Here is a 20,849-nt window from a genome sequence, read left to right on the forward strand (position 1 = left end):
TTTTGTTTTTCCCATGTTAGGAAAGATGCTGGCCAAAACTGAAAGAGGAATCCACGGGCAACAATATATTGAAACTGGGCAGGATTTTCCATGCCCTTGTTGGGAGTGGTCTCAGTAGGAGCATGTAAAATAGTTTGGGTGCTAAATCCAACACCCACCTGTCCATAACATCTGGGTGTCAAAATTGGCAGCCTGTCCACCATACATCAATAATTAACAGCTTATAAAAGGTTTCTATACAGATACAAAATGCAATAAGGAATGCCATTCTTTAATATGAGAGGAATTGAACATAAAACTAAGGATGCTATTGTTCAGTTATGCAAGACATTGGTGAGACCATGTCTCAAATACTGTGTACAGTTTTGATACATTATTCAAGGAAGGATGGAAATGCATTAGAAGTAATTCAGAAGAGATTTGATAACTGGAATGAGGGAGTTCTCTTATTAGATGGACAGGTTAGACTTGTTTCCTTTAGAATTGAGCAGAATGGGAATGATTTGATTAAGGTTTATAAGATCCAGAAAGGTCTTTTGTGGAAAGGAACTTTTGGTCAGGCCAAAACTAGAATCACTCATTTAGAATTAGGGATTAGCCTTTTGAGATGGAGCTGAGGAGAAATATTTTCGCTCTCAGTATTTTGCAACTTTGGAAAATCCTGCCTCGAGACTAGAGGCAGGATCATTGAATAGTTTTAAAATGGAGGTGGATACATTCTTCTTAGGCAGGGGAACCAAAGGGTTATTGGGGTTACTGAGAATGTAGAAATTGAAACACAGCCATGATCTTAATGGTGGAGCAGGCTTCAGGGGCTGAATGGTTGGCGTCTGTTCCTATTTTATATCTTTGTATGTAAATAGTTAAGACCAATTGAGCTTGGTCTGGGTAGGTGGGTGAGAGTAGTCAGCGTGTCTTTTTATCAAAGCTTTTAAAAGTGTGAGGGTAAAGGAAGATACTGTCTTTGGAATGTGGTCTTCGCCCATTGGTGGCACATCATCGCTCCCAACCCCTGTAAATTTCAGCCCAGCATTGTGCATTCTTGCATATTGAATCTCAGCAGAGTAATGATGAATGATGAGATCCCTTATGATTGAGCCCAATTTGCTCAAGCTTTTATAAAAGACAGGCTGACTATGTCAAACACATGCAAACATTGGCTTAGGAGCCCACTGAGCCTATCCTGCAATTCAGTATGAACACAATTATTGGCCCACCCCAACCTCAGAATGTTGTACATCATAGCTGATCAAAAATTTATCAATCTCTTCCTTTATAATTCTCAATGAGTGAACATCTACAGCTCTCTGTTGTACAGAATTTCAAAGATTCAAAACCCTCTGAATTAAATTATTTCTCCTCCTCTTGGACATAAGTCCATGGGGCAATACAGTGTTTCAGTGGTTAGCACCGCTGCCTCACAGCACCACAGAATTGCATTTGATTCCACCCTCGGGCAACTGTGTGTGTGGAGTTTACACATACTCTCGTGTTTGCATGAGCTTCCTCCAAGTGCTCTGGTTTCCTCCTACAGTCCAAATGTGCAGGTTGGGTAGATTGGCCATGCTAAATTGCTCATGGTGTCCAAAGATGTGCAGGGTAAGTGAATTAACAATGAGAAATTCAGGGGGTTACGGGGATGGAGTGGGTCTGGTTGGGTTGCTCTTCGGAGGGTCGGTGTGGACTCAATAGGCTGAACGGCCTCCTTCCACACTGTAGGGAGCCTTTGATTCCCCTAATTTTTAACTTGTGCTCCCTGCTTCTAGAATCTCCAACTTTGGGGACCATCTTACCTACATCTACCCTCTCCTTTTAACTGGGTGGCATGTAGCCCAGTGGTTAACACTGCTGCCTCACAGCTCCAAGGATCTGGGTTCGATTCCCACCTTGGCAATTGCGTGGAGTTTGCCCATTCTTGTCATGTTTGCTCTGGTTTCCTCCCACAGTCAAAAGATGTGCAGGTCAGGTAAATTGGTCATTCTATAATTGCCCATAGTGTTAGGTGCATTAGTCAGGGGTAAATACAGGGTAGGGGATACTCTTTGGAGGGTTGGTGTGGACTTGTTGGGCCAAATGGCCTGTTTACATACTGTAAGGAGTCTAGTCATAATCATTTTCTGAGTTTCAATGAGATCACCTCTTATTCCATGGAAATCTAGAGGATATAGGCCTGGTTTGCCCAGTCTCTCTCTGTAGGACAGTCATGTCATCCTGGAACAAGCCTGGTGTTCCTTTGGTGCACTCCCTCCATCATTAATATCTTTCCTGTGATAATGAGATCAATGCTCCACACAATTATTCATGTGTAGTCTAACCAAGAATTCACTAATCCTGTGCATAAACCTCTTGTGATAAAGGCTAACATTCTATTAGCCTTCATAATAGCTCACTGCACCTGCATGGTAGCCTTCAGTGACTTATCAACGATGACACCTAGATCCCTTTGTATATTTACATTTTCCCACCACTTATCATTTAAGGAATATTCTGCATTTTGTTTCTCCTACCAAAATGGTTAACCTCTCATTTTTCCACATTGTATTTCATTTGTCACGTTCTTGTCCACTCACTACATCTGTCAAAATCCTCCTGAAACTGCTTTACATGTTCCTCACTTTGCACACGTGCCCACTTCGCTTTATATCAGCTGCAAATTTTACAAATATTACACTTGGTCCCTGCCTCCGAAAATGTTGATTTTTTTTGTTTGAACAGCTGAGGTCCAAATGGTGATCCTTGTAGTACCCCACCTATCACAACCAGCCAACAACTTATGAAAAGGATCCATGTATTCCTACCCTGCTTTTACCAGCTTTACATTGCCTCCTACTACACATGCTTTAACATTTCTAACTGATATCCAGCACAGTACTTTATCAGAAGCCTCCCAAAAATCTAAGTACATTACATCCATTGACTTTCTTTTATCCGTTTTGTTTGTGGCATCCTCAAAAAATCGCCACAATGTTAATCAATGCATGATTTTCATTCACAAATCCATGCTATCACAATCATATCATCCTTTACAACCAATTGTAGCATTTTTCATACTAGTGATATAAAGCTAACAGGTCTGTAGTTCCCTGTTTTTCTCTCCCTCCCATCCTAAGCAGTGAGGTGACATTTGCTCCCTTCCATTCTGCAGGAATCATTTCAGAATCTATGGAATTTTGTTAGGTAATCACCAATGTATCACCTTTTAATGTATTTTCTCAGTCCACCTCAGCCAATTGTGCCTCATGCCTTCATACTCTCCCTTATTCAAATTTAGCACCCTTGCTTCAGAGTGAAACATAATGTAAAATTCTGTTACACTGTGGTCACTTACACCTAAGGGTTATTGTTAATTATTAATTGCTACTTTTACATAATACAGGATGTAAACTAACAAGTCCTCTTAATATACTGCTCCAGAAATTAATCCCTGACATACTCTAGATTAGATTCCCTACAGTGTGGAAACAGGCCCTTTGAACCAACAGGTCCACACCGACCCTGCGAAGAGTAACCACCCAAACTCCTTTACCCTCTGACTGATGCACCTAATTGACAATTTAGCATGACCTAACCTGCACATCTTTGGACTGTGGGAGGAAACCGGAGCACCGGAGGAAACCCACGCAGACACCGGGAGAATGTGCAAACTCCACACAGTCAGTCACCTGAGATTGGAATCGAACCCGGGACCCTGGTGCTGTGAGGCAACAGTGCTAACCACTGAACCACCATGCTGCCCCAAACTCTAGAAACTTATCATTCAAACCGCTGGTCCTCCATCGATTTACCCAGTTTAAATGCAGATGGAAGTCATCCATGATTAATGTGTTGTCCATTCTACATGCTTCTCATGTCTCCTCGTTAGGATATTCCCCACAACACTACTAGTTGGTGATCGGTAAGTAACTCCAAACATGATCTGTTACCTGTTGCTTTTCCTTAATTCCACCCTAATAGAATCTACTCATTGTTCTTCCAACCTGAGATCCCCCCCTTCCCAATGTACTGATCCCAGTCCTCAGCACATGTCCATCTCCATTTACTTCTTGTCCCTCCTTCTTAAACATCCATCATCCCTGAATATTCAATCCCAGTCCTAGTCACATTGCAGCCATGTTTCTGTAATGGCAATTAGATACATCCATGTATCTTTATTTGTGCCTTTAATGGATGTACTTTGTTGTGAATGCTGCATGCGGGGTAGAGTGCCCCCAACTTGTCTTGTTTCTCCCATTTTATAGTGACCTGAGTATCTTTTGGTCTTCCGGTTACCAGCTTTACTTCCTCCCAGTTTGGGCCACCCTCACATTTCCAACCTCCTGTCAAGATAGTTTGCACCCTGCCTAACAGCACTAGCAAATCTCTCTGTGAGGGTATCAGACCTGGTCCTGTTAGAGTGTAATGCATCCAGCTTGTACAGATGCCAGAACCAGTCCCAATTCCTCAGAAATCTGATGCTCTCCATCTTACATTAGTTCTCCAACCACATATTCAATCTATCGATCCTCTGGTGCTCACTAGCATGTGGCACTTGAGTAATCCTAAGATTACTGCTCTTGAGGTCCTACTTTTTAAATTTTCTTCAGAATTCCCTGCAATCTGCCTTCAGGACCTCATCCCACTATCTACGTTATTGGGATCAATGTGGACTATGGACTTCTGACTTATCTACCTCCCCAAGAATGATGTCCTGCACACACACACCAACTTGCCAATAGATGGCATCAGAAGCAAGATTTCTACTGCCTCGCCTATTAATTTGCAGACAAATTAAAAGTAAACCAACATTGCTCCATTTGATATCACAAATAAAATCTGGATTTGTGTAATTCAAATCTATGGATCTGAACCTAGTATCCTTGGAGCCCACAATTTGCATTCCTGCAATGTATGTGCATGTTTATAACATTTGCAATGTGCAATAAAAATAGGAGCAGATCTGGAGAGCATTACACTCAGGAGAAGATTGATGCAAAATTGCTGAGGTTATGAATCAACGGTGCGAGCATATTCATAGCAGTAGAGACCAGCGCTAGCATTGTGCTGACAGTTACTCCAGAAACAAAGGACAGGATGCAAATACTGTGGAAGAGTTTGGTATGCTTTCCTTTATTGGTCATAGTATTGAGTACAGGAGTTGGGAGGTCATGTTGCGGCTGTACAGGACATTGGTTAGACCACTGTTGGAATGTTGCGTGCAACTCTGGTCTCCTTCCGATGGAAAGATGTTTTGAAACTTGAAAGGGTTCAGAAAAGATTTACAAGGATGTTGCCAGGGTTGGAGGATTTAAGTTACAGGGAGAGGCTGAACAGGCTGGGGCTGTTTTCCCTGGAGTGTCGGAGGCTGAGGGGTGACCTTATAGAAGTTTACAAAATTATGAGGAGCATGGATAGGATAAATAGACAAAATCTTTTCCCTGGAGTGGGGGAGTCCAGAACTAGAGGGCATTGGTTTAGGGTGAGGGGGGAAAGATATAAGAGAGACCTAAAGGGCAACCTTTTCATGCAGAAGGTGGTGTGTCTATGGAATGAGCTGCCAGAGGAAGTGGTAGAGGCTGGTACAATTGCAACATTTAAAAAGCATCTGGATGGGTATATGAATAGAAAGGGTTTGGAGGGATATGGGCCACGTATTGGCAGGAGGGACTAGATTGTGTTGGGATATCTGGTCGGCATGGGTTGGGTCGAAGGGTCTGTTTCCATCCTGTACATCTGTGTGACTCTATTTTATGATACAAAGTGACCAAGCAAATTCCAGTCATTGCAGCTGGCATGAGTCTAACATTTGGCTTGTAACCCTCAATGTGCTGAAAGAGGTTTGCACTGTGTCCCAGCAAAATAATCCACTGACCATGGAACACATCCCAGATAAATACAACAATGTGTTTAAAGGGTTAGGATGTATGCCAGAAGGTTATCACTTCTAAAGTAGGTGAGAATGCAAGATCAATCTGCTGGGGAAGTGTGCAGTAGCCATAAGGCCAGCCTGAAAGACAAGGTAGACAAAACCTGAAAAAGAGAGTAATCCTTCCAAGTATAATCAAGGAAGAGACAACTATAGAACACATCAGGAGCATGGTCACAGTAAAACAACTTTGAGAGCTGAGTGTGCACACTGACTCAAAGGATCCAAGTAAAGCCCTGAAGAGATCTCACTACCTAACCTAACCATAAAAAGGACTTTTCTATGTCCTACAAATGTAAAAGTTTTCACCAACTTAATTGCAAATGGTTATTGCTAAGAGAAGTAAGTAGCAGCTCTCTAACTACATTCTGGAAGCCCTGCAGGATGATTGTCCATGTCATTTGGCATTTCCACTGCTCCAGGAGAACATCAATGCAGACAAAAATAGTTCATGGCCTATCTGGGAAGGAAGCTACTGGGGAAGTTCTGCTGATTTACAGATACAGAGGCACAATGGAAAAGCCATCGTTGACCATAATCATAATCTAGTCTAACTGATCGACAGAGCTTGCCAGATGAACCTGAAGAAAAACTACAATCATTGGACAGCACCTTCCAAACATATGGTACTGCCATCAGGAAGGACAGCTGATACATAGCAGCACCACCACGTGCACATTCCCTCCAAGCCATTCGCCATCCTGTCTGGGAATATACCACTGTTCCTTCAGTGTTATTGGATCAAAATCCTCAAATTCTCACCTTAACAACATTGTGGGTCAACCTACAGCACATGGATTGCAGCTGTTCATGAAGGCAGCTCACCACCACCTTCTCAAGGCAATAAATGCTGACCTGGCCAGTGGTGCCCACGTGCTTTGAATTAATTAAAAAACAAACTTCTCTGCATTAAAACTCATCTGCCACCTATCTGCCCACTCCATCAACTTGTCAAGATCCTTTTGAGCCCCGCACTGTCCTCCCCCCAGTTTACAATTCATTCAGGTTTTGTGTCACCTGCAAACTTTGAAACTGTTCCTTGCATACCAAGATTCAGGTCATTGATATACGGTAAAGCAACCATCCCAGTGTTGACCCTGGGAAACCCCACGAGAAAACCTTCCTCCAGCCCAAAAAATATCCAAAATATCCGTTGACCATTATTGTCTGTTTCCTGTCAGTCAGCCAACTTTGCATCCGCATTGGTATTGTCCCTCTTATATCAAATTCACTACTAGGTCACTAACTTTTCATCACAACTACAAAAATATATAAAGATGATAATATTTCCCCAAAGGCTTGCATAGAACAAGGACAAATTGCAAAAAGATGTCCTTTTGAGTTCAGCTCTGCATGCTTGCCCTGGTCAGGTGTGCTGGTGCCAGGGAATATGACAGCCTTACTGGCTTGGACAGGCTTTACCCCTAACACTGTAAGCTTTTAACAATAACAAGCCAGTCTGCATATGATTGAGACTTCTCATGATCTGATTGACATCAATTAAGGGTTTGTTCAAAGAAACAGCTTGACTTTTTTTATTGCAGAAGTATACTTTATTCATAAAAAGAATCTTTCTATACATTCATAGATACTAAAGCAGTTCTGTACCGCCTTTGCATATGAAGAGAAACAAACACTGGAATTTGACATTCTCTGCAGTTGTAAAAACCAAGATATTTCTTATTCACGTAGGACAATATTTACATACATCTGAGGCAACAGAAGGGTTTGATAACTGAACAAACTTTTGTTAAACATTGCCAGAAATCCTTCGATGGTGGTCTTTCCCCACTGTATCTTGGCAGCAGTTACCCCAAGTTTTAGTGTCTCTCTCTGGACGTAGTCCTAGACCTTGGAATGTGCCAGTCTATAACACTCAGTCGAGGTCAGCTCTTTACACTGGAAAACCAACAGGTTTTGGGTAAACCAAAAAGTGTCTTTCCCTTGATTTTGAAGGAGCCAAGTAAGTGAAGCAGTTTGTTCTCATAAGAGCTTGGAAGAAATAGTCTACATGATCATGCGCATGGAGAAAGTGAGGACTGATGCTCCACTCCTTGGATGCTGCCTGACCTGCTGTGCTTTTCCAACACCATACTTTCGACCCTGGTCATTCGCATACCTCATAGATATAGTAAGAATTGTGAAAATATGTTTCTCGTTTTTGGCTGATAAATCTGTGCCAATGAACATAATTACAGTGGGTTGGGGTGTTAATGAGTATTCATGAAATGCTAATGAATGCTAAACAGATTCTTGATTAACCTGAAAACTTCTGAGAAGTTATACAGCAAAACTTTTACCTGGGTGTCAGGAAACTGAATATTTGCTTTCCGCTAAAATACACTTACCTCATCCACCTTTCTTAAAATTCTGGCCAGACCTGGAAAATTGTCTCGGAGACCTGGCAAGCATGATGTTTTGTCTTTCTTTGCGAGTGGTATATAACAATCCATGATATAAACCCCAGAAAAATCATGGAACGTAAGATCTGGATAATATGTTTGTCTTCTACCTTTAATCTTTTTATGGTCATGTTATCAGGATGGAAGAGAATACATATTAGGAAGGAATAGGATTAGAACGGAGTGCTTTTGGCTGATCAACGCATATCTCATTGTGACTCACCTTCCTGCATTGGTGCAGTATCCTTAATAGCCTTGCTTAACAAAAATCTTTCACAGTGTATGGAAAGCTGGTTTCCAGTTTGCTAGTTAAAGGGTTAAACTAAGAAGAAAAAAAATGTCAACTTGACAACGCTGCAACAAGATTTGCAGCTGTGAACTCCAACTATATATAGCATTCAATTATATGAGAAAGTTCTACGTACTTCAGATCTTTAAGTAAATTGCTTGAAATTTTGTGAAACCACATTTTTCTTCTTTGATCAACATTTTTGGAAGCTCCTCACAAAAACAACATTTTGCAAGATCAAGTTGATACCAAACTATTGCTTCACTCATTTAGAGCCCAATGACACACTTCAGAAATCTCGCCAAAACCACCTAAAGATATATCAGAAAGTTATAGATAATGGAAAATAAATCATTAAAGAATATGAAGCCACAAAACTCATGGATACAGCAGGCAGAAAAGACTGGTTGTATCCTAACAAATTAATTTGTTACAAGGCAACATGAACATAATGTCAATTTGTTTACATGTCTTGGCACCTAATTTCAAATGAGAACATTCTGGTCTTTTTTAATGTCACTGCGATTAAGCAGAAGTGGAATTCTTGATGGTTTCATATAATTCATGGTTAATCCTCAGAGATCAACTTGGCTATAAATTCAGCCTGCAATCTCACATCAAGAAGATTTTCTTCGCAGACTGTGGGAAATACTGGCAAGGCCCCATTTATTACAAAAATATCTTTCCAATCCAAACATTCAATTTCAGGAAATATGGGCTTTGTTGTCATGTCAGTAGAACTGCCACATTGATGAAGAACTTTCAGCTTTTCTGAACCAATTCCAACACCTGTCATAAAAAAAACCTAAAAGAACTGCAGATCCAGTCTCATTTGTTCCAATGATGCCAACTTTGTCAAGGCAGCCTCTGAAATGTACACCTTCTTCAACCAAGGATTCTCGAGCACCATTGTTGACAGGAGCTCCATCCCCTGCACTTCACCGCTCTCCCTCTATCTTCCCCCTGGCAATAGTGATAAGGTCCCCCCTGTCATAGAACATAGAACAATACAGCACAGAACAGGCCCTTCGGTCCACGATGTTGTGCCGAACATTTGTCCTAGCTTAAGCACCTATCCATGTACCTATCCAATTGCCGCTTAAAGGTCACCAATGTTTCTGACTCTGCCACTCCCACAGGCAGCACATTCCATGCCCCCACCACTCTCTGGATAACGAACCTACCCCTGACATCCCCCCTATACCCTCCACCCTTCACCTTAAATTTATGTCCCCTTGTAACACTCTGTAGTACCCAGGGAAAAAGTCTCTGACTGTCTACTCTATCTATTCCCCTGATCATCTTATAAACCTCTATCAAGTCACCCCTCATCCTTCGCCTTTCCAATGAGAAAAGGCCTAGCACTCTCAACCTATCCTCGTACGACCTATTCTCCATTCTAAGCAACATCTTGGTAAATCTCCTCTGCACCCTCTCCAAAGCTTCCACATCTTTCCTAAAATGAGGCGACCAGAACTGCACACAGTACTCCAAATGTGGCCTTACCAAGGTCCTGTACAGCTGCAACATCACATCACGACTCTTGAATTCAATCCCTCTGCTAATGAACGCTAATACACCATAGGCCTTCTTACAAGCTCTATCCACCTGAGTGGCAACTTTCAAAGAGCTATGAACATAGACCCCAAGATCCCTCTGCTCCTCCACCTTACTAAGAACCCTACGTTAACCCTGTATTCTGCATTCTTATTTGTCCTTCCAAAATGGACAACCTCACACTTGACAGGGTTGAACTCCATCTGCCACTCCTCAACCCAGCTCTGCATCTCATCCAAGTCTCTTTGCAGCCGACAACAGCCCTCCTCACTATCCACAATTCCACCAATCTTAGTATCGTCTGCAAATGTACTGACCCACCCTTCGACTCCCTCATACAAGTCATTAATAAACATTACAAACAGCAGAGGACCTAGAACTGATCCCTGCGGAACTCCACTTGTAACTGGGCTCCAGGCTGAATATTTACCATCTACCACCACTCTCTGACTTCGACCAGTTAGCCAGTTCTCTATCCAACTGGCCAAATTTCTCATTATCCCATGCCTCCTGACTTTCCACATAAGCCTACCATGGGGAACCTTATCAAATGTCTTACTAAAGTCCATGTACACTACATCCACTGCTCTACCCTCATCCACATGCTTGGTCACCTCCTCAAAGTCCTCACCTACCATCCCACCATCATCCACATTCAGAGGATTGTTAGCCACCATTTCTGTCACCACCAGACGCATATTCCTCTCCCCTGTCTTGCCTCATCAGCCTTCTGCAGGGACCGCTCCTTCCCGGAAACTCTGGTCTACTTTTCCTTCCCTCCCAAAAAGTATCCAAAGCCTCACAGCACCTTTTGTTGCAACTGCAGAAGGTGTAACACCTATCCATTCAATTCCTCCCTCCTCAGTGTCCAAGGGCCCAAACACACCTTCCAGGTGAAGCAGTGCTTTACCTGCACTTCTCACAATCTAGTGTACTGCATTTGCTACTCACAATGTAGTCTTGTCTACATTGGGGAAATGAGGCGTAGACTGTGTGACCGCTTCACAGAACACCTGCAGTCTGTTCTCAAAAAAGACCCTGACCTTCCAGTTGCCTGCCATTTCAACACACCACCCTGTTCCCCAGCCAACATCTCTGTCTCAGGCCTGCTGCAGTGCTCCAGTGAAGCTCAGCGCAAGCTGGAAGAATAGCAACCCATTTTCCACTTGGGGGCCCTGTAGCCTTCTGAACTCAATATCGAGTTCAATAACTTCAAGGCTTTAAACCCTCCCATGTCCTTAACCCAACCCCCACAAACCAGGCCTTGTTAGCACAGTCTGCTATTTCATAAACCCCATTGTTAGTCCCTAACAGTCCCCATTAACAGCTATTCACTCTCCTAGCCAGGTCATTATCCACCCCTTTCTCTATCCAACTGCTCTTCTCTCTCTTGGGGCTGTTTCTCCACCTATAGTTTACCCCTTATCCCCTTCCCCCTTCCTATCTTCTGCACATAAACTACATATACCATTAGCTTTTAGGAAGGGTCAACCCAAAACATTAACTTGGATTTCTCTCCATAAATGCTGCCAGACCTGCTGAGCTTTTCTAGCAATTTGTTTTTACCTGTGATAAATAGCCTTGTCAGAACAATTTGAGGGAACCTGATTCCAGAAACATTGAGCTATAAATCCTACATTGACTCTTGAAGGCCTTAGAAAGGAGTAAAAGAAATACCTCTTAACACTAGTCAGAGTACAGAGAGCTTGATTCTAATTGTTGGGCATATTGGATGATGTAGAGCCCTATTCTGCTATAGCCTTATTTGACATGTTCTGACATTGGCTAAAACAAAGGCTCCCTTACCTGGAGTGTTCTCGCTTTTTAAGGAACTTGGATGTGAAATATTGGCTGCTGTTGCACAGAACTATACTGTAAATGTCATCCTTACTGCAGTATATTAAGGATTATGGAGAGGAAATAGTGTGAAGAGATAGGGTTTAATGAATATGCAGATGAGACTGAGGTATGCTGTGATGCAACTGTAGTTATGTGAGAGTACCAATGATACTACAATGGAATAAAGCAGCATAGAACAGAGATATTTGCTGCTAGATCATGTGTATAGTTTGGAAAAAATACCGCTTCAAGAAATACGTTGATATCTGGTCTAAGTCTATTTGAACAGAAAACCCACATTAATATGGATTTTGAAGCTCAGATAATATTTTACAAGCATGAAGGGGATGTCTAGGATTTATTTTTGAGAAGAGGGATGGTAAAGGCAGGTTTGAGGGGACAATGGACAGCAGGTGAGGAGACAGAACTGGGAGCAATATCAGTTAACGTGAGACCTAGAAAGGGAAGAGGGTGGTCAAGTAGTTTAATGGGACTAAGATCACAAGCATTTTCAAAACTAAAAAGCTGAGCTACAAGAGAATTGTGAGGAATTAGGAGAGAAACTAGAGAACAGTACAAGTCCAGGACTGGAGCAGAGGCTGAAATGACCTAGCTTGGCTTACGTTATGAGGAAGTGCGAAAGCAATGACTCCTAGGAAGTTGGCAGCCTAATGGTATTATCACTAGACTATTAAACCCAATTATCCCAAATAATAATGATGTTCCAGGGACCTGGATTCAAAGATGGAAATGTGTTGCTGGAGAAGCGCAGCAGGTCAGGCAGCATCTAGGGAACAGGAGAATCGACGTTTCGGGCATTAGCCCTTCTTCAGGAATCCACCTGGATTCAAATCCTGCTGTGGCAAATGGTGGAATTTGAATTCAACAAAACAATTGTGGAATTTAGAGCCTAATGAAACATTGCCAATTGTCAGGAAACCCACATGCTTCTCTATTGTGCCATCCTTACTTGGTCTAGTCTATATTCAGCTCTGGACCAGTGATGTGATTGACGCCCCATCCTATGCATGAATATTTTTAAAAAACACGAGGCAACTAATGGTTTATACAAGAAACCAAAGAAGTCCATGAGCTTGTTGGAGTTGTGGAGGAAGGCAAGTAGTTTAAAAAAAATTACAGTTGGCAAAAGAAACTGGGTATTATTTTTGCATAGCAGCATGATCCTAGAATAGCGAGCATTATTTATGGATGCTGTTTTATGTGATTAAAACAGATCAGCTGACAGAGGTGGCTGCCTGTCAGTTGCATTCAAGTCTGCGTCCCTTAAACTAAAAAGGGGCAGATATGAGGGGAAGTGGCCAAGTTGGAGGGAGTAATTGTTTTATTAGGGACTGTGGCAACAACTGTGGAGATGTGAATAGAGTTATCCTATAGAACAGATTTCAATCAAAGTAAAAGGAGGTATGTGGTGCAGCAGAAGTGATAATGGACCAGAAACTCTGGAGCTTAAACTGTGAGCCAGGACTTGTTGGTCACAAGGAGAGCACTCATGAAATGTTTCAATAGACTGATAATCAGCACAGGAATCCTTTCACCACTATTCCACAAAAGGCCAAAACAAATTTATGTAAATATATGCCAAAAAATTTAAATAAATGTGAAATAAATTTTGTGCTGCATTTTCTGTTTCTGGAATGTTTGCGACCCATATGTTGAAATAATAAAGATGTGCTTTTTCTTTAAAAATATATACATACTGAAATCAATCGTAATACACTTGAACAGCCTCATCATAACTATAAATCAGAAATGTGCTAATCCATTCAAAGAATTAGTGAGGAAAAATGAAATCCTTTTTCAGAGAATGATAACCATCACACTTTGAACAAATCTTTGGCTCATTCTTGCAACATGCCAAAAAGAATCCTCAACAACATATCAAAATTTGGCAAAATTTATATTCCTCAGATTAAAGCATAACTTGAATATTTGATTAAATACTATTTTTGTATCAACCTTGAAAACAAATGCTCACAAATTATGCTTTTCTAAGCTTTATAGAGTCATAGACTCATATAGAGAGATAGACCCTTGGTCCAACTAATCCATGCCGACCAGATATGCTAAACTAATCTAATCCCATTTGGCATCACTTGGCCAATATACCTCTTAAACACTTCCAATTCATACACACATCCAGATGCCTTTAAAAATGTTGTAATTGTACCAGCCTGCACAACTTCGTCTGGCAGCTTATTCCATACATGCACTTCCCACTGTGTGAAAAAGTCCCTTATGTCCCTCTTAAATCTTTCCCCCCTCACCCTAAATTTATGCCCTCTAGTTCTAGACTCCCTCAAACCAGGGAAAAGACCTTGTCTATTTACTCTATCCATGCCCCTCATGATTTTATAAACCTCTATCAGGTCACCCCTCAGCCTCTGATGCTCCAGGGAAAACAGACCCAGCCTATTCAGCTTCTCCCCATAAGTCAAACCCACAAACCCTGGCAACATCCTTGTAAATCTTTTCTGAACCCTTTCAAGGTTCACAACATCCTTCCTACAGGAAGGAGACCAGAACTGTACACAATATTCCAAAAGTGGCCAAGACTCCACTTTCAAGGAATTAATCTGCACTCCAAAGTCACTTTATTCAGCAACACTCCCCAAAACCTTACCATTAATTGTTTAAGTCGTGCCCAGATTTGCCTTTCCAAAATGCAGCACCTCACATTTATCTAAATTAAATCCCATCTGTCACTCCTCGGCCCACCTTATCAAGATTCCATTGTACTCTGAGGTAACCTTCTTTGATGTCCACTACATCTCCAATTTTGGTGTCATCTGCAAACTAACTATACCTCCTATGTTCACATCTGAATTTTTATTTATGTAAATGATGAAAAGCAGTGGACCCAGCACTGATCCTTGTGGTGCACTACTAGTCACAGACCTCCAGTCTGAGAAACAACCCTCCACCACCACCCTCTATCTTCTACCTTGGTGCCAGTTCTGTATCCAAATGGGTAGTTCTCCTTGTATTCTGTGTGATCTAACCTTGCTAACCAGTCTACCATAAGGAACCTTGTTGAATGCTTTACTGAAGTCCATATAAATCACGCCCACCGCTCTGCCCTCATCAATCCTCTTTGTTACTTCTTCAAAAAACAGTCAAGCTAGTGAGATATGATTTCCCATGTACAAAGCCATGTTGACTATCCCTAATCAATCCTTGCCTTTCCAAATACATGTAAATCCTGTCCATCAGGATCAAATTGCTTTGAAATGAGAAATAGCCTGAAAACCTTCACAAACCTTGCCAAGCCTGAAAAATTACACCATTTCCCAATGTCTTAACTAGAAAGTCAAGATGACTTTTGGATGTTGATTGACACTATCACTTTCATCCATCAAAACCTTGCTGACAATAGCAACCAGCAGGTGAATTGACCGTCAAACTGAGTATTCTTGACAAATAGTTCCCTTCTTACCCCCTTAAAAAGTCTCCACACAACCTAAACAGCTCTTGGAATGAAACAGCTAGCCAGTAACTTATTGCCCTTGAGAAGGTGGTGGTGAGCTGCCTACTTGAACCTTTGCAGTTCACATGCTGTAGGTAGATCCATAATGCCCTTAGGGAGGGAATTCCAGAATTTTGACTCAGCAACAAAGAAATTGTGATATATTTCCAAGTCAAGATGATAAGTTGCTTGGAGAGGAATTTGCAGGTGGTGGTGTTCCTATTGTATCTGCTGTCCACGGCCTTCTAGGTGGAAATAGAACTCGGAAGGTGCTATCTAAAGATGTTTCCTGAATTTCTGCAGTGCACTTTGTAGATAGTACACACTCCTGCTACTGAGTGTTGGTGATGCTTGTGGATGCAACGGCAACCAAGTAAACTGCTTTGTCCTGGATGGTATCAAGCTTCTTGATCGTTGTTGGAGCTGCACCCGAGGAAAATGGGGAGTATTTCATCACACTCCTGCCTTGTAGGCAGTAGACAGGCTTGGGGAGCTACTAACTGCAATATTGCTAGCATCTGATTTGCTGTTGTATCCAATGTGTTTCAATGGCGAGTCAAGTTGAGCTGATCAATGATAACTCCCAGGATGTTAGTGGAGGATTGAGTGATGATAATACCATTGAATGTCAAGAAACAGTGGCCAGATTGCCTCTTATTGTAATTGGTCATTGCCTGGCAGTCATGTGTTCCATAATAAACTTAAATCATGGAGTGTTGTTACTATCACTGAAGTAGGCCCCACTGTCTCCCTTCCAACACCTGTCTGACTTCTTTCTCCAGAATTAGGTCCAGTGCATTACCAACCCCTGTAGGATCATCCACCAGTTGATTTGAAAAGCTCTCCAGTACACATTTCAATAAATCAAATGATTGCAGGAGGACTTGAATGTGTAACCTCCCTGGTTAATACCAAAGCCAGAAACATTAGCCAACTAGATGGCTTTTCCTAACAATTGACAATAGTTGCATGGTCATCATTAGACTCTTAATTCAATAAAAATCTGGAATTCAAATTTCACCATCTGCCATGGCAGGATTTGAACCTAGAATTTTACCTGGGTCAACAGTCCAGCTGCCCTTCTTAATTCAATACTTCTCTTGGCTAGTCGTAAGGTAATGGATACCTGTTGCCAATTCAAGCATATTTATATTTTAAAAGGAGCCAAATTAAGCATTCGTTCAGCTAAAGAAAAGCGTGGGTGAATTAACTAATCATGAGGAAACAATAACAAAGCTTAGACATACACACAGATTAGAGATGTGAATGGAGTTTAAAAAGAAATTAAAAGAAATACAAATCAGTCCCTGGATTCCCCGAAATGTAAATGTAAATGTAAACACAAATGTAATAGCAACACTTTAATAATCAGACTCTACATGCAAACCAATCAGCAATCTCCTTTCATGAAATACAACTGTCCCTTTCCCCTTAAATTAGTATTTTTAAGAACTAACCTGATGAGTGCAAGACAGTTTTTATCTATCAGTTCTTATTTTTATGTCAGTTTCTCTGACACATTGCAGGAGTTCATAGAGCCACTTACAGCTGTCACAAGTCTATTCTCAGGAGTTAGATGATTTGTTTCTTGGCTTGTAGGTTTTTTTGAAAAAATACACACCCTGCATACAATTTCAATATGCTCATAAGGAACGTGGATATGATTTGGAGATGTCGGTGTTGGACTGGGGTGTACAAAGTTAAAAATCACACAACACCAGTTTATAAGACCATAAGACATAGGAGCGGAAGTAAGGCCATTCGGCCCATCGAGTCCACACCGCCATTCAATCATGGCTGATGGGCATTTCAACTCCACTTACCCGCATTCTCCCCGTAGCCCTTAATTCCTTGTGACATCAAGAATTTATCAATTTCTGCCTTGAAGAAATTTAGCGTCCCAGCCTCCACTGCACTCTGCAGCAATGAATTCCACAGACCCACCACTCTCTGGCTGAAGAAATGTCTCCGCATTTCTGTTCTGAATTTACCCCCTCTAATTCTAAGGCTGTGTCCACGGGTCCTAGTCTCCTCGCCTAACGGAAACAATTTCCTAGCGTCCACCCTCTCCAAGCCATGTATTATCTTGTAAGTTTCTATTAGATCTCCCCTTAATCTTCTAAACTCCAATGAATACAATCCCAGGATCCTCAGCCGTTCCTCATATGTTAGACCTACCATTCCAGGGATCATCCGTGTGAATCTCCGCTGGACATGCTCCAATGCCAGTATGTCCTTCCTGAGGTGTGGGGACCAAAACTGGACACAGTACTCCAAATGGGGCCTAACCAGAGCTTTATAAAGTCTCAGCAGCACAACGGTGCTTTTATATTCCAACCCTCGAGATGAATGACAACATCGCATTCGCTTTCTTAATCACGGACTCAACCTGCATGTTTACCTTTAGAGAATCCTCAACTAGCACTCCCAGATCCCTCTGTACCTTGGCTTGACGAATTTTTTCACCGTTTAGAAAGTAGTCCGTGCTTGTATTCTTTTTTCCAAAGTGCAAGACCTCGCATTTGCTCACATTGAATTCCATCAGCCATTTCCTGGACCACTCTTCCAAACTGTCTAGATCCTTCTGCAGCCTCCCCACTTCCTCAGTACTACCTGCCTGTCCACGCAACTTTGTATCATTGGCAAACTTCGCTAGAATGCCCCCACCCAGTCCCTTCATCCAGATCATTAATATATAATGTGAACAGCTGCGGCCCCAACACTGAACCCTGCGGGACACTGCGTGTCACCGGCTGCCATTCCGAAAAAGAACCTTTTATCTCAACTCTCTGCCTTCTGTCAAACAGCCAATCCTCAATCCATACCAGTAGCTCAGCTCGAACACCATGGGCCCTCACCTTGCTCAGCAGCCTCCCGTGTGGCACCTTATCAAAGGCCTTTTGGAAGTCTAGGTAGACCACATCCACTGGGTTTCTCCGTCTAACCTACTTGTCACCTCTTCAAAGAACTCCAACAGGTTTGTCAGGCACGACCTCCCCTTACTAAATCCATGTTGACTTGTTCTAATCCGACCCTGCTCTTCCAAGAATTTAGAAACCTCATTCCAGAATTTTACCAACAACCGAGGTTAGGCTAACATGGTTATAGTCCAACATGTTTATTTGGAAGCACTAACTTTCAGAGTGCTGTTCCTTCATCAGGTGGTTATTAGATTAGATTAGATTAGATTACTTACAGGTCCACACCGACCCACCGAAGCGCAACCCACCCAGACCCATTCCCCTACATTTACCCCATTCACCTAACACTACGGGCAATTTAGCATGGCCAATTCACCTAACCTGCACATTTTTGGACTGTGGGAGGAAACCGGAGCACCCGGAGGAAACCTCCGGGTCTGAGGAAACCCACGCAGACACGGGGAGAATGTGCAAACTCCACACAGTCAGTCGCCTGAGGTGGGAATTGAACCCGGGTCTCTGGTGCTGTGAGGCAGCAGTGCTAACCACTGTGCCACCGTGTCGCCCCATATGGAATAAAAGATTGTAAGACACAGAATTTATAGCAAAAGTTTAGTGTGATGTAACTGAAATGATATATTGAAAAAGACCTGGATTGTTTGCTAAGTCTCTCATCTTTTAGAATGACTATGTTGGTTTCAGTTCTTTCATACGTAAATCGCAAAACTTGTTTAAAAGTTACATTCTCAAGTGAACTTTAACAATAGGTGTCATGTCGGCCCAGATAATGCATTGAAGGTGTGAGCTGCCCTGTGAGAGATGGTCTGTGCCACAACAGTCAGACTGATTCTAATCTAAAAAATGGATTTACAGAATCTTACATGGATTCATGCAGTTTTTTTTAGCTCAGTAAAATGTAATTCTGCAAATGTACATGGAGTTATACTCCATTATACAATTGAAGGAAGACTTCACTACTCCTGTACTCTCACGCTTTTGCATTACAGTGTCATACAGCACGGAACCAGTCCATGCCAAACATAATCCCAAAGTAAACCAGTCCCACCTGCCTCCTCCTGGCCCATATCCCTCCAAACCTTTCCTATTCAAATCCCTATCCGAATGTCTTTTAAACATTGTAAATATCCCCGCATTCATTTCCTTAGGGGGTTCATTCCACATGTGAACCACTGTATGAAAGATTTGCCTCATGTCTTTTTCTTAAATCTCTCTCCTCTCACCTTAAAAAGTGTGTCCCTTTCTTAGGGAAAAGACAACTACAATCAACCCTATGTGTCATTATTTTATAAACTTACCAGGTCACCTCTCAATCTTCCACATCCTAGTGGAAATAAGTCCCAGCCTATACAGCCTTTTTAACTCAAATCTTCCAAATCCAGCAAAATCCTGATAAATCTCTGCTGAACTCTTTCTGGTTTAATAATATCCTTCCTGTAACTGGGCAATCAGAACTGGAGACAGTATTCCAGAAGAGGCCTCATCAATGTCCTGTACAATCTCAAAATAACATCCCAACTCCTATACTCAAACGACTAAGCAATGAAGCAAGCATGCCAAATGCCTTTTTAACCACAATGCTAACTTTTTAAAAAACCTTTGTAATAGCATGATGCAACTGCACATTTGTCTTCAGTGACTTATCAACAGACACCTAGATGTCTTTGAAAGCATACATCTTCTAACCTCTTACCATTTAAGAAAAACTCTATACATGCTTCACCTGCCAACATGGATAACCTCATGTTTGTCCACATTATATTCCATCTGCCATGGTTTTTGCCCATTCACAAAGACTCAAAATTCTCAATCTCATTTACATCCTCCACACAACACGCGTTCCCTCTTAGCTTTGCATAATTTGAAAATACTATATTTGGTCCTGCCTCCAAATCATTGACATATTGCACCAATGGAGCCCAAGTACTGATCCTTGCAATACCCCAGTTCTCACAACCTGCTGCTGAGAAAGACTCATTTATTACTTTTTTTATGTCTGCCAATCATTGATCCATGCCAGTACCATATCTCCTAATCCATTAACTCGTCTCCTGTGGAGGTCCATCACCAAAAGTCTTCTAAAAGTTTAATATTCTACATCTATTGCTCCTTTGTCAGTTTTATTAGTAATATCTTCAAAAAAAACCTCCAAGTTTGTCAAACATGATTTCCTATTCACAAATCTATGCTGACTATCCTAATTAGAGAATTATCAACCACATGTCTATTTATGCCATCCTTTAGAATAGATTGTAGCATTTTCCCGAATAGTGATGGAAGGCTGACAGGCCTGTGGAGCCCCATTTCTCTTGCTCCCATCTTAAACTGTGGGGTGACGTTTGCTACCATCCAATCCACAAGAATCATTATCTCTGGTATTATTCTGTTTGTTTTTTAATGGTTTAGTCACATGATTCTTCTTTGTAATCATAATTAT

The sequence above is a fragment of the Chiloscyllium plagiosum genome, unplaced genomic scaffold (assembly GCF_037043375.1).
Source record: "Chiloscyllium plagiosum isolate Xiang-an unplaced genomic scaffold, Cpla_swu_hap1 HiC_scaffold_4, whole genome shotgun sequence".
NCBI classification, from domain to species: domain Eukaryota; kingdom Metazoa; phylum Chordata; class Chondrichthyes; order Orectolobiformes; family Hemiscylliidae; genus Chiloscyllium; species Chiloscyllium plagiosum.